Source organism: Aedes albopictus, chromosome 2 (assembly GCF_035046485.1).
Source record: "Aedes albopictus strain Foshan chromosome 2, AalbF5, whole genome shotgun sequence".
NCBI lineage: Eukaryota > Metazoa > Arthropoda > Insecta > Diptera > Culicidae > Aedes > Aedes albopictus.
Window position 1 is genome coordinate 411,727,507 of NC_085137.1, and position 15,519 is coordinate 411,743,025.

Sequence of the window (15,519 nt, forward strand, 5' to 3'; positions counted from 1 at the left end):
GAAGCAGACATGCCTGAATCACGTGCATTTTCCGAATTTGATGTTTGGTGATAGGAATTATTTGAATTTTGCTTACCCGCAGTCACATGGGCATAGGTAGCTCGATTCGTTTGAAAAATATTACTCACTCCACTGCTGGAGGGTAGATTATTCGCTCGAAGATTTGTTTGGTGGTTAACTACCTCCGGCGAATAGGTACGAGCGGTATGAAAATTATTCAACCGATCGTTGATGGAAGAATTTGTGTTGTTAGAAATTCTACCTGCAGAGTTTCGGGTACGACTAGCGTTCCCATTCATCTGCCGGGCACGTGATTCGACAACTTTTTTGCGGATAGGGCAATCCCAAAAGTTTGACTTATGGTTGCCACCGCAATTCGTACATTTAAATTTTCTGGTATCTTCCCTTACCGGACAGTCGTCCTTGGCGTGAGAAGAACCTCCACAAATCATGCATTTAGCATCCATGTGGCAATGTTTCGTTCCGTGCCCCCAACCTTGGCACTGACGGCACTGAGTTGGGTTCTGGAAATTTCCCCCAGGCTTACGAAAATGTTCCCATGTCACTTGGACAAGAAACATTTTCTTCGCCTTTTCCAAATATTTCAAGTTATTTAGATCACTTTTGTTGAAGTGAATTAAATAAAATTCTTGAGAGATACCCTGCCGAGGATTCTCAGAGCGGGTTCTCTTTTTCATTTTTATTACTTGGACTGGAGTGAATCCAAGTAATAAGTTGAGTTCAGTTTTGATTTCATCAGGTGATTTGTCATCACTAGAGAGACCTTTTAATACGACTTTGAACAAGCGTGCAGACCTGTCGTCATATGTGAAAAATTTATGCTTCTTCTCAGTAAGGTACTTGAGAAGAAGATCCCGATCTTTCAGGGTTTCCGGCAATACGCGGCAGTCTCCTTTCCTGGCAATTTGGAAGGAAACCTTGATTCCCCTTATGGAGTTCAAGATCTCCTGCCTAAAACCAGCAAATTCACAGACGCTGACCACGATTGGCGGCACCCGTTGTTTTTTAGCAGAAATTGAAGTACCTGGGCTAGAGGCATCCTCAATTTGCTGTTCCGAAAAATTGTTCAGCGTTTCATAAGGATTACTCATTTCAACGAAATTTTCATCCGAAACAATTGTTTTAGTAGAAGGAAGCGGAGAAGCTGAAAGTTCTCCTTTCCTTCTAACTTTGCCGCGTTTAGCGACAGTTTTGAAACCGACTTTTTTGGAAGGAAGCGGTGAATTCAAGGATTCACCCTTCCTTTTGTTCGATGATGCAACCATGATTTAATTTGAAGCGACCTTCCAGGAGGTTTTTTCCCTAATCGGTGTCCAAGTAGGATTACCACCGTTTCACGGAATTTGACTTCCGTAAACGGGTCCAACGAATAATCGAAGGCACGGGTCCAGGCAAGGATCGAAAAGGAATCAGTAGGTATAAATTTAGCGCTGAAAAGTGCTATTGTGGGTAGTACTGAGAAGTACTGTTGAATTGCTTTAGGTAGTAAAACTTCCTGCAGCAGAGAGAGCTTACGTCCGCACAGCACAAGAGTACGATGCGAACTGAGAGTTTGTAATCAATATTTATTGCCACAAGCGCTTTGTTTGATTCGTTGAAAACAATCATGTGTACATACACTCCCGTTCAAAAGTTTGGGGTCACCCCCTCAAAAAAATGTCATTTTTTTAGGCCCATATCTCCGCCAATTTGCGTCCGATTTCAAAACCCTAGGTTTCATTCAAAAGATAATAAGTCAAAGAAACTTTGAACATGATTTTAAAGAAACTTTTTCAAAAAATTTTGTATGTAAACTTAACCCAAAGTTGCCAAATTTTCTAAAAAATGAATATAAACTTACGGCAGTGTCGCTGGAAGTTGGGTCGACCAAATTTTAAGATGAGAGCGGTAATATGACCCATTTTCTATTAGCTTTCAACTGCTTTTTACAGAACTTAGCTAAAAAATCTAGAAAAAAGTTATTAAGTAAATTAATCCTTGATGTCATCGACCAAAAGTTTGGGGTCACCCCTCAATATGATGTATCGGCCAAAAGTTTGGGGTCACTTTCGTAAAACATGGAAAAGTGATTTGGTGATATCTTCGTCATCTGTAGTTCAATTTCTGACAGTTTATGTTCAATCTTTTATTTCTTGGAATCTATCTTGGCCATGAATGATCAAAATTTCGTTTCGTTTAGCAAATTGTGTTCCAAGATAAATAATTGTAAAAGGGAGTAAATACATTTTATTAGAACATTTGTTGATCTAAAAAAAATAAAGTTGGTGAACTGGCTGTAGAAGTTTGAGAATTTTTATTACGCTTTACGAAATGATATAGCCTGTTTCATACTTTCTGAGTCAAGAACAGCTCATCATTTGGTTTACCACCCGACATAAGTATTGACTCAGTCAACTTGACTTTATGATCGTAGTCTAATTGCATCAATCAAACTAACAATTGATTACTGAAATCTTATTTTTTTTATTATTGGTCATACACCACACTTAATTTTTCCAAAATAGAATGTGCGTTTATCGTTGCTCTCAACATATCATTATTATAGATCATGTGTCATTTCGAGTGTTGATTAAGCTTTGTTGAAATGCACCATTCAATGCAGATGTTTGATTCAGCAATATCGTGTGAAGTTTTCAGTTTTAGATTACTGTCAAGAGAAATTTCTAGGGGGTGCCACATTTAATCCAGGGATTGCCAGGCACCCCTAGAACCCCTGCTAAATAGCTACGCTAATGTTATTAGCTATTATACCGTCAAGGCACCATTCACCGTGGATCTAAGAGGATTCGGGGTAAATAAAGGCTGTCATTTGACACCAGTCTTATAAACATTGTTGGTGCCGCTTTTAATTGCCTTCATTATAGGTTAAAATTAAAGCAATATCCATAGAAGAAGAAAAATTTTAACAAAATTTGGTGATATAGTACAATTAGTAAAGGGTAGTAAGGTCGCCTAATTCCGTGGTAGGTCACCATTCACCGTGGTAGTAGGTACCCATTCACCGTGTATGAGGAATTTTATTCTACTTTAATTAAAAATGATCAAAACAACCCAGCCTAGGGAATTTTCTTCGTTTAAATTCATTTCAAGAAATAACTTGCAAGATTTTATTAGAAAAACGAATGTTCAAATTTTCGTTTTTTTTCTAGATATATGGGACAATTTGGGGCACGGTGAATGGAGACCATTGATTTTTAGGATACCCATTTACCGTGCCTTTTTGTTTCAATTAAAAAGTACGAGTAATCGTACTTTCTTGTTTAACTTACTTCGGTAATGCAAAATACATACCTGATATGTGAATTTAATTGCTTCTTGGTGGAATAAAAACGTTACTACATTTAGTTTATCGCTTAAATCGCCTTAGCGCAGTTTTCGTTTTTTTTCACTATGAATGCAGTGAACGAGCAAAAACCCGCTTCATGTAAACACACTTTAGTGTCAAAATGATACTTTTAAATGTTTCTAATGAGCGTTTTGACATGGTAACAATACATTAGTGTTGTATTGGTGAAATTGAAGGGAAATTCAATCATAATATGGAAATAATGAAAAAATATTCGAAGGCACACGGTGAATGGAGCCTTGACGGTATTTGGAAATCTGACAAAAAAGCGACAAAACGTTGTAACGTCACACGGTGTCAAAATTTTGATTATTATTGAACTTTCATGTACCTCGGATATTTCTTCAGCGAATGTCAGCTCTCCGGCTATATTTTATAATAGGAAAGTTTGAAAATATTCCATCGGGGGAATTTTGATTTAGTTGTGTTTTTGGCTATTTTCCATACTAAAACGCATTAAGTTAATACAGTTTTGAATCGAAAAACGTCCCATACAAAATGTAATGGAAAATTTTCGCCGATTTAATATTTTCTAGTCTTCCGATTATGAAAATATAGCCCAAAAACTAATCATTTTCGAAAAAAAATCCGAGATGCATGAAAGTTCGATAATATTCGAGATTTTGACACTATGCGTCACGGTAGAATGTGTCATCAATATGACATGTGAGCAACTGGCACAGGTCCTACCGGGGAATACTGTAGAACTGTAATTTCAGCCATAACTCAATAACTGTTCTACTTAAAAAATGGTTGGATCACGATTCTGAGATCAGAACTTAATTATGCATGAAAAATGTTGGTCGTGAAGAGAAGTTGAAGACTAATTTTGTAAGCTAATGTAACCAGTCAATGCGGCTGTAAGGGGCTGTTCGTGAACCACGTAGACCAAATTTTGGCCATCTCAGACTCCCCCCCCCCCCTCGTAGACTCGTAGACTTGTGTCAACAAAAATTTTGAAATTTGTATGGGGCGCAGACTTTGGCTAGATCCCCCCCCCCCTTTCTCACCAAGAAGTCCACGTGGTTTGTAAACGGCCCCTAAGTATAGGTGAATGTTTAGGGGCCGTCCATATAACACGTGAACAGAAAAATCATGCTTTTTGACCCCCTCCCCGTGGACAAGCGTGGACTTTCCATTGACCCCTACCCCCTTCCCTAATGTCCACGTGTACATAACAAAAATACGTTTTTTTTTTTCAATATTTGAATGTTTCAATAAATTGAAAACAGTGAATTTGATAAGTTTTTTTTGGGGAACGCTATTTTTCTAAGAAATAGTTCATAACTTTATGTTAAAAATATAGTTCAAAACTTTATGAATTACATATTCCAGAGTTAAAGTTATAGATAAAGTTCTAATTTATTAATTTTTGAACAAAACAATTGCAAGAGGCAACCCCTTTGAGTGATTTCCTTTCAATGTCTTTCTCAAATCTTTGTATCTCTTGAGGTACAAAAAAGGACAAAGTTTTGAACATTGGTTTTAAGTTTTAATTTAACTGAATGTTTTAAATCCATGATTGTATTATTTGCTCCTTTTTTTAGTTAGGAGTATTTTTATGTAGTTGTATTTTGATAATTTTCAAAGGTTCTATTTCTTAGATTCTAACAAATTCAAGAATTACATGCTCATTTGAAAATATGCATAGTGTAGATAAAAAAATAAATTATATATTTATCTATAACTCAGTTCAAAACCATGTTACTACAATGTTATGTGAGTGAAAGTATCATTGATAATCAAAATTCTAATAATGAAAAAAAGGCGACTCAATTTTCAACATTCTTATATCAATGCTGTCCACGTGGACATTTGACAGACCCCCACCCCCTCTCCGTGGACAAAGTTGTCCACGTGGTATATGGACGGCCCCTTAACATACTAGCCATTTGAAAACATGTTTAAAAAATAAGTTTCTGTCAGAACTTATTGAAACAGAACCTCTGTGAGGCGTAGATCGAAACCGTCTGGATGAGAGGACCTGATCTGGCGATTATGTGATGCGATAGGGGCATTACCATTGTAGCCATGTTTCCAATAACGTTCCATAAATACTTTTTGTCATTTTTCGTTCAACACTTGATACGCCTCTGCACCGTAACCAGCCAACATTTAATACGCACGGTCCGGTCCGTGCGGTTGTCCGTGGTGCTGGTGCTGCGCGCTCCGTCTCACGCGCAAGTCCCAAGCGCAGCGCAGCAACAAACCACCACCGACCGAGCGATGAAGATCGACAATCGACCGACGACGACGGCGAACCAGTCGCTCTCCATACCCAGCAGCACCACAGCCAATCAGTTCCAAAGTAGCGTTCGTGAGGTGCAGATCGCAGATCGTGGAGCTTTCGGAATTGCTCCAGTTTTTGTTCACCAGCATTTGGTTCTTTTTTGGCTATCGGTTTTTCTGTGGTAATCTAAAATTCGGGCGCGTATACGCGACTGGTCAGTAGAACGCGTTCCAGAAGTGTTGCATCCAAGGTACGGGAGGGTCGGTCACCCCGCACAGAGTGCAGTTGTTGTATTATTATAAGTGTCATCGAATCGTCGCGAGTTCCGTTTGTTGCTGGGTCTGGGTTTCGAGTTCCCCATGGAAGAAGATTACGGGAGTTTGCTTTCCGCGGAGGCTCCGGTTGAATACTAATGGGGCTGTCCGGTGCCGGGTGTTTATTCGTTTAGAGGGGGGTTGGGACGTTCGGCGGGGATGTGTCCACCGTTCTCGATGGGTCGATCGCGCAGCTCTCTTGCAGGAAAGCGGGACGGTTTTGCCTTTGCGTAATGTGCCAGCAGAGTCGTTTGCTTGCTGACGGGTTCGACAGCCAAACAGGTTACAATGTACAGAAAGTGGTTACACGCGAAGAAGTCACTTTATCGTGCGGTGTGGTCATCGTCGTCGTGAGGTTAGAACAAGTGGCAAACAAGATCGCAGGAAGAGAAAGAGAGGCCACTGCCCGGAAGGTTCAGTGAACAGTGTGAACACAAGGAATGAAACGATACGGGAAGATCATTATTTGTCGCGAGTGGAGATAGTGCATGGAATTTTCCTTGGAGTTGCAGTGAGGCGGCAGAACTGATGACGTACTTGAGACAATAGTGGATACCAACACGAACCAGAACAGGCTCATCGTTGTACAAACCTAATATCATGGAATTGATGATTGCTAACAAATAGTAAAGCTTATCTAGTTACTTTGTGATTTTTGAGCATTCAACTGTATGACCTTATCGCAAATGCACCTTACGCATAACAAAGATGAGGTTAACTGTACTTCGAAATGAACATAAAAAGTGTTCTAGAGAAATTTGTCAGCAGTATTTGAACGTGAAGCTATGAAGTGTCTGGAAATCGATGATTGTTGAACCTTGCATACATTATTGGCAATAGGGCTTATGTGTTTATTTCATATAGAATTTCACAAATATTCAGATCCTGATGATTTCATCAAGTCGTTTATTGAGATTCTTTGTTTCAATCCCTAACATCCTGATCGAAGGTTGTGCGATGATCTGCCATGCGCCGAGTTGTGCGTCAGCCAAAATATCTTCTTATTTATTTTCCTTCTGGTTCTACACTTCCGTTGGAACTTGCCCTGGCACTTTTTAATTTAGTGTTATGTCAGCAACAGCACAGTTATGAAAAGGCTCTCTTTACCTGCATGAAAATCTATTGGCATTTTTCATGAACTTGTTACGGGAGTTTTCGTAGAAGTTCTACTCGAAATCCCTCCAGTTGTTCTTCCGGAGATTCTGGGATTTGGGATTGTCGTTAAAAGGAAGCAACTGCTCCATTAGTTTTTGTTTGGATATCTTGAAGAGTTGCTGACCCTAAAGATTTTTCTAACAGTAGAGTCTGGGACCATTTGAGCAGGAGCACCTATTTTGGGCACTTGCTGCTATAACTCAGTCAATTTCAAACCGATTGACTTAATTTTTGTGACACGATCAGATACGCACAGTATCCAGCCATGTGCAAAAATTCAAGTCAATCGGTTTCACATTTACTGCGATATAGCAGCAAATGCCCAAAATAGGTGCTCCTGCCTAAATGGTGACCCTACCTTCTGGGATATCTTCAGGAGTTCCTTCTGAAAGTCGGCCAGTTTCGCCCATTTTTTAAATACTCCAGAAATTTTCCTCCTTTAAAATGTTTGACAAAACGAAGCAAATAAATAAGTTTCTACGAGAAATCCTTTGGCAGTTTCACCAGAAATTGGAATTCCTTAAGGAATTCCTTCTGAGTTTCATCTAGATTTTCCTTTTGAAATTCCATGAGGAGTTCCTCCGGGGAAATTTTCAAAAGTTCCTACAAGAGTTCTTCCAAATTTTTTTCTTCTGAAATTCATCAAGAAATTGCTTTCGCCATTCCTCCAAGAGTTTCTTCTGGTGCTCCTCCAAAAGTTCTTCCTGGGATACATCCTAAAGTTTTTATTTATTCCATTATGCGAGATCCCGCTGGAATTGGTCAGTGGAAACTGAAGAATTGAATTTATCCAGATAAACTCCAGGCGTTCTTTGGTAATTCTTCCAAGAGTTTCTTCTGGAATTGATCCATAAATTCGTTCGTGGATTTCTTCAAGAGCTATTGTTTTTTTTTGCCTTTATCAACAAGTTTTCTAACGTGAGTCTAATTCATTTCGAGAATAGCGGCTTTATTTCCCCTCTCAAGGTCCCACATTGTGTAGTTTTTTTTTCTGGAAATCAATTAGATGTTTTTAAAAGTACTCCAGAAAATTTCAGCGGGTAGGAAAGGTAGTCACTCAAAGGGACGTGACGCTCTTTCAAAATATTAAAAGATCAAATAAATAAATAAAAAAAATAATTTTCTGCGGAGACATTCAGGAGTTTCATCTGGAATTCCTCCTGAAGTTCCTAATGAGATTCATCCAGATTTTCCTTTGTAAATTCCTGCAGGAGTTCCTCCGGAGATATCTTTCGAAGTTTCTACCAGAGTTCTTCCATTTTTTTTGATGAAATTTCTCAAAAAATGCTTTTGTCGTTCATCCAGAAGTTTCTTTTGGTGCTCCCTGGAAAGTTCTTTCTGGGATTTCTCCTAAAGTTTTATTAAATTCATCGTGAGTTTCTTCTGGGATTTTTTTTGAAAGAATTTTTTATTTGACTTTCTTCCAGGAATTCCTACTGGGACTGCATAATGAAGACTGTAAGTCGTAAATAAAAACCAAATACTTTTGGGATTTATCTAGAAATTTCTCCAGGAGTTTCTCTCGGGATTCCTCCAAGAGTTCCTTCTATAAATTTGTTCTTCGGTTGCTTCAAGAGCCTTTGCTGGATTCGCTTCACAATCGTCTTAAGGAATTCCCCAGGTTTTACGTTTTCCTATTGGGCATCCTCCAAAAATTCCTTCTAGAAATATTGAAGGAGAATCTTCTTAAAGTCCTTCTGGAATTCTAATTTATTCTGAAAACCTACCAGAAGTTTTTTTTTTTTCGAAAATACTTAAGAATGGCTTTCCTAGAGCTCATTCTGTAAATCTTCCAGGAGTTTTTCTTAATCCTGCAGAATTTGCAGTATAAAAACAGTTCGTTATGAAGTTACCTACCTTCCAAGAGTTTTTTTTTTGCTAGGAATCCTGCAGTATTTCTGGGACTGTGATCGTTCACGACTTCACTATCACTTTTTGAGCATTCAGTAATATTTGTCACTTGAAATACTAGTAAACAAAAACCTTTACTATCAAAAGGGAAATGACAGTCGAGTACTCGACACTGAAGGAGTCTGTAAGTCGCAGACAAAATAAACATATCTGGCCGAAGATAAGCACATGTAATTGTAACTAGTTTTTTTATACTAAGTGATTCATTTTTTATTATTTTATTTTGCAAAAGAGCTATAGTGTAAATAGTGTCATATGGTGTCTTAGACAAAGTTTTTTTTGGTCATGATCAGGGACCAGGATCATCAATATGACACTGCACGCTGCAGTTGCTCTAAGAAAATTGTTTAAGTCTTTGACGTTTCGTGACCTTGTTGTTTACGATTCGAACTCAGAACAATTTTGTCAGCTTAATTTGATTGAGTTCAAAATTAGGACTTCGTGTTCGTGGGGAAGGTGCTGATTTATGACTTGCTGGCAGCACCTCTCCAGGAGCTTCTTCTGGAATTCCACAGAAAATTCCTTCCGCGGGTTCTCCACTTTTCCAGAACTCCTTCAGGTATTTCCTCTGGGATAGTCTGGGAGTTTTTTTTTAACGAGATTCTTCTGCTGTAAAAATAGGTTCCATCTGGGATTCCTTCAGGAAGTCCTCCCGGGTTTCCCCTAGAGATGCCTTTCAGAACTTCCTCCTAGGATTCCTCCAGGTGTTCTCCTAGGAGTTTCTTTCATTGTTCTTTGATAGATTTCTCAAGGGCTTTCTTCTGAGATTACACCAGGAGTGCTTTCCGGGATCCTTCCAGGAATTTCACCAGAGATGTCTTCCGGAGTTCCATCCCAGGAGTTCTCTTTCGGTTTGCTTTAAAAACTTCTTACAAAAATATGTTCTGAGATTTCTTCAGGACTCCTGCATGAATTCTTCCACGAGTTCTTTCTGAGATTCAGATTTTTATAGGAATTATATAATTCATCTAGTAAATCTTTCCGGGAACCCTTCAAAATCTTCTTCCGGCATTCCTCCATGAACGTCTTGCGCCCAAGGAGCCCCTCCTACTGAGAACCTTCCAGGGATTTTTTCAGGAACCACTCACAAGATCGCTTCAAGAACTTCTTCCGGAATTCCTCCGGAAATTCCTTCCGACGTTCCTATGGGAACTCTTTTCGGGATTCATCCGGGAACTTTTTCCAGGATTCGTCCGGGAACTTTTTCCAGGATTCGTCCGGGAACTTTTTCCGAAATTGACTCATGAACTGCTTCACGGAATTATTCATAAATTTCTCTCAGTATTTTTTCAAAAACTTTTTCCGAGATCCCTCCTGGAACTTCTTGCAAAATTCTTTCAGGAACTGATTCCTGGATTGCTTCAAGAGCTCCTTTTGAGATTCCTCCAAAAACTTCTTTCAGGAATCCTTCAGGAAGCGCTTACGGCATTCGTTCAGACACTCCTTCTGGAATTTCACTAATAGCTTCTGGATTATTTTCTCAGGAACCCCATCCAGGATTCCTGTAGAAACAGTAGATGGAGTTTCTTCTGTATCTCTTGCAGATCCTTTTGGAATTTATTTCGAAGTCCATACTGGAAGTCTTCCAGATGTTCCTAAGTTGGCCATTCTCCAGGTGTTCATTACAGCATTCCATCAGCAAGATTCACTTTTTTTAGGAATTCTTTTAGGATTCATCTAGGAAATCCTTCCGGGAACCCTTCATAAACTTGCTTTGGTATTCCTCCATGAACTTCTTCCGGGATTCCTACTGGGAATCTTCCAGGGATTCTTTCAGGAACAACTTACAGGATCGCTTCAAGAACTACTTCTGGGATTCCTCTGAAAATTCCTTCCGGGATTCCAATGGGAACTCCTTTCGGGATTCCTCCGAGAACTTCTTCGAGGATTCTTTCCCGAACTTCTTCCGGAATTGATTCATGAATTCCTTCCGAGTATTATTCATAAATTTCTCTCAGTATTTTTTCAAAAACTTTTTCCGGGATTCCTTTTGGAATTCAGAAACTGATTCCTGGATTGCTTCAAGAACTCCTTCAGAGACTCCTCCAAAAACTTATTCCAGGAATCGCCAGGATCCGCTTACGTTATTCATTCGGACACCCCTTCTGGAATTTATCCGGGATTCTTTCACAAATAGCTTCCGGATTTATTTTTTCTGAGGAACTTCATCCAAGATTCCTGTAGAAACAGTACATGGAGTTCCTTCTGGATCTCTTGCAGATCCTTCTGGAATTTATTTGGAAGTACATACTGGAAGTCTTTCAGATGTCCCTAAGTTGGTAATTCTCCAGGAGTTCATTACCGAATTCCTCCAGCAAGATTCATTTTTTTTAGGAATTTAAAGAAAACTTGGGGAACCCTTCAAAAACTTGCTCCGGTATTCCTCCATGAACTTCTTCCGGGATTCCTACTGGGAATCCCCCAGGGACTCTGTCAGGGGTTCCCATGGGCCCTCGTTTGAGGTACTCCGGGATCATCCTCCATGATTCGTCCGGGAACTTCTTCCGCGATTGATTCATGAACTCCATCTGCGAATCTTATATTTTTTCCCAGTATTTTTCTCCAGGAACTTGCGAGATTCCTCCAAGAACTTCTTCCAGGAATTCTCCTTCTGGAATTTCTTCGGGATTCTACTTCCGGATTTTTTGACAAAATTTCCATCCAGGATTCCTGTAGGAACTGTTTTCTGGATTCCTCCAGGAGTTCTCTTTGGACCTCTTGCATATCTTTCTGAAATTCCTCTGGAATTCGTCCTGATGTTCCTGAGATAGCAATTCTCCATGAGTTCATTACAGAATTTCTCCAGCAGTATTTTTGTTGCACTTTTTATGGAATTATCAAAGGAATTCCTTATGAAATTCCTTCAACAAATGCTTGAGGAATTCCTCCATGAGATTTGTAAGCAATTCCCACCGGGCTCCTTCCGAATAGTTCCTTCCAAGATTCATTGTTTTCAGGAATTCCTTCTGGAAATCTCAGAAAAATAACTTTTGAAGACATTCCTGAAGATACTATTAAGAGCGTTTCGGATGGAATTCCGGAAGGAATCTCGGAAACAATCCCTGGGAGATTCCCAAAACTTCTGAAGAAATCTCGCAAGGAATCCCTCAAAGTCTCAAAAAGAATCTCAGAAAGAATCTCTGAATAAATCCTGGTAAAATCCTAGAGGATACTTTTAAAGAAGAATCCAAGATGGAGCTCCCGGGGAAATCACAGAAGGAACTCCTGGAGGAATTCCGGCATAAATTTGAGTCACCATGGGAGGAACGCCTAAAGAAAACCCATGGAAAATTGCTGGGGTAATCTCAGAAGGAATTTCCCAAGGAATCTCAGAAAAACTTCCTAGAGATATTTCGGAAAGAATTTCTGGTGGAATCCAGAAACTCTTCGAGAAATCTCACAACCGTGGAAAGAATTCCTAGAAAAATCACAGAAGGAACACCTGAAGGGATGAAACCAGCTAGCCATATATCAGGACACTCATTTGAACCCTAAATTTTGACCTCAATCAACCACCGATGGGAATCTGACGACTGATCGGGTCTGTCGAAGACTTAATTGACCACGGCGTGCAGTACCCATTTGCCAGAATGTAGTACCTTCTTCGCAACATTTCTGTCTAGGTTTCGCCACCATCTTCCCTTTAAGTTTTATATCCTAGAGACTTCGCGTCTTCAACAAAGTAATTCATTTTAACGAAATTGAACACTTTATATCAGACACCAAGTTTCTATTTCCTGTTGATTTGAAGTTATTGAAAAAATTAAGCTTGTTTACTCAAGTAATTTCTTCCAGGATTTCTCAGGGAGCTCTTTACTTATGGTTGCTTTAGAAGTTCCCAGGGATTCTCCCAGAAGTTTCTCCTGAGATTCCTAAAAATGATTCATCTAGGATTCCTTCAGGAGTTATTTCTGAGATTCCTCCAGGAACTCTTTCCGGGATTGCTCTGTTATAACACACACAGTTAAAAGCAATCGCAAAAATGCCTCGATTAGCCGAGGTGAATTTCTATGTTCCATAACAGTCATTGTTGAGTGCGTCTCGACATGAAACGTGACGTTCCATTTTGTTTTCAGAACAATGTTGTTGTTGTTCAGTATTCTCATTTTTGGCTTGAGGAACAGTGTCTCATATCCGCCAGTAGCGTTTGTTATAAACCGTGTTCGAAGCCTGTTCAGCTCAGATTAGTTTTCTGGAAGTTGTGGTCTTTTGATGGCAGCTGGTTGTGTTTTAAACTAATTTTCAAATGTTGGCTTATTATCATTTCTCAGTCTAACTTTCTATTTATCTTGAACCATGAAATCCAAAAAATCTGTTTGTTGTTTAATAAATGTTATAATGTTATTACTGCTGCAAAAAATTCATCTCGACTCCAAAACACGTGCTCTTAAATTAAAAAAAAAATATAATTTCGCAGCTATCAAAATTATTGCTTTGTTGACAAGCACACATGGTCGAGGTATGACACGGGATACGTGACTCGTGGCATTTGCATTTTCTTGGCTGTCCGACACGCAATGAAGCTGTTATTTAGTAAAGCTTGTTACCCATGAAACATATACTACTAGCTATATTCCAGTGGCCGATAAATCGCTGAGAGGAGAAGAGGAAGATTCCAGCGAGCAATGTTATTTTAGTAGGGTGACCAACACATTTATAAACAAAGTTAATCCCAAAATATCCTTAGTCTTACAAACAATATTTGGTGCTTTGAACTTCCATGAGCTACAGAGAAAATTTGAGCAGAACGGTTGACAACCTGATTGTAATAATTGGTGTAAACCCACATAATCAACCGTAGCTTCATTTGATAATGGGCACATCACAGGAAATAACGTCTGTGGTTTCCCAGACAACCCGGAGTCACAAAAGGATGCAGTACATCGTACAAAGTACGCCGCATGTATGTTCGGCGAAGGGACAATTTTCATCGCATATGATGTTATTCATTGATCATATTGCCATGTTACATGCCATGCCATGGTAAAGTCATATAAGATTGAAAATCAACTTTTCAAGGTATGACTACCTACATCATTGTAAACGATATTCTGATGTTTTGTTACGATGAACTTTATAATATTTATTCGCAGAAGCGTACCAGCGAATCCGCAAAGTGTTGCATAATTGCATATTGCATTGATTATACAACTTCATTTGGTACTTTTCGCATTATGCTAATTTAACTCGCATTGGTGCACAAATGAAATCGCGTTAATGTAAACATAAACTCGTTAAAGTGTACATACACACTTTTATGCTGGAAACTCGCATAAGCTAGAATCGTTTAAATATGTTGACATAATGCGATTTGATAAAAAAGAGAACCTATTGGACTGTGAATTCAGTGCCAAAAAAAGCTTCAAGAAAATGGGGCAGCCATCATTATGGTTACAAAACAAGTTCAAAATCATCATGTTTTGTTGGCCTGATAGGGTAGCGAACCATTTAGACAGCGGCCGGTATTTTGGGCACTCTTCGCTATAACTCAGTCAATTCCAAACCAATTGACTTGAAATTTTGTACACGGCTAGATACTACACGTATCTCATCGCGTTCCAAAAATTGTGTCAATTGGTTCAGAATTGGCTGAGTTATAGCAGAAAAGTGCCCAAAATAGGACCCCTGCCGAGATGGTTCCACTTCCCTAATCAACAATGAGTGGCGGTAGCAAGATAGGGGTAGGTAAAACTGTGCGTGTAATCACGTTTCATTGTTTTTAACTCCAGATAGCCTGCTAAACACACACAGCGCTGATAAACCAGTTGCATTCCAACAAACGCTGAAGTTATTTAGTAAGGATGTCATGATAATAAATCAGCTTGTTTCAAAAGTATTGTTTGGTGTTGAGTATAAAGTGTGGCTCGACAATCCAAAGGTTATTAATTCGACACTGATGTGACAAGAATTGATTTTTTGTCGAATTATTAGGCCGTATAAGATGCTTTTTTACGTCGTAATCGTGCACATCGTACATCGCATAAGATATCTTTATTATACGTGCAAATTGATCGGCTGGGTTGTTTACTGGACTGGACGTTCAGTTCTTATCAGTGAAGAAATTGTCGGATGAAAGAGAGGTGCAAAACAAACGCCAAACAAGGCGCGGCAATCATACTTTGTCCTAATTTGCACGGATCATGACAAACCCTCGCAAATGTTATCCTGTTCAAGATGGGACAAACCTATGTCGCATTGGGTGGATTGTAGGCTGCGGCTTATTTTTCAAAAGTTGTTGAAACCTGGAATTCGTAAGCTCTTTTGAATTCTAATGACACAAAAAGGGAAACCTCTGAGTTTAAGCCAAAAATATTGGGATTTAGAGGTCGCGCAATCGCTTCAAAGTCGAATTTTCGAGTAATAAAAAGGTGTTTTCACTTCAAGTGCCATAACTTTCTCAATTTTCAACCGATTTTCAATCTTTTTTATGAATTTCTCACAAATTAAATTTCGAATAAACTCGTAGAACATCATTTTTTTTCCAAAGTCACGCAAAATATGAGTTTTTGAAGATTTAATTCATTTTTTTCTTCTTTTTACAA

At 39.0% G+C, this 15,519-nt stretch overlaps 1 protein-coding gene across 4 annotated transcripts in view; it reads left to right on the forward strand.

Annotated features, from left to right (window-relative positions):
- Window positions 1-5,637: 5,637 nt before the first annotated feature.
- LOC134288478 (zinc finger CCCH domain-containing protein 18-like) overlaps window positions 5,638-15,519 on the forward strand; it is a 282,279-nt gene continuing 272,397 nt past the window's right edge. For 2 of the 4 annotated variants that reach the window (XM_062853460.1, XM_062853463.1), the window contains exon 1: window positions 5,638-5,847. The gene's annotated coding sequence lies outside the window, so the exon portion shown is untranslated. The remainder of the gene's footprint in view (window positions 5,848-15,519) is intronic. The other 2 variants (XM_062853461.1, XM_062853462.1) reach the window with 2 other exon arrangements.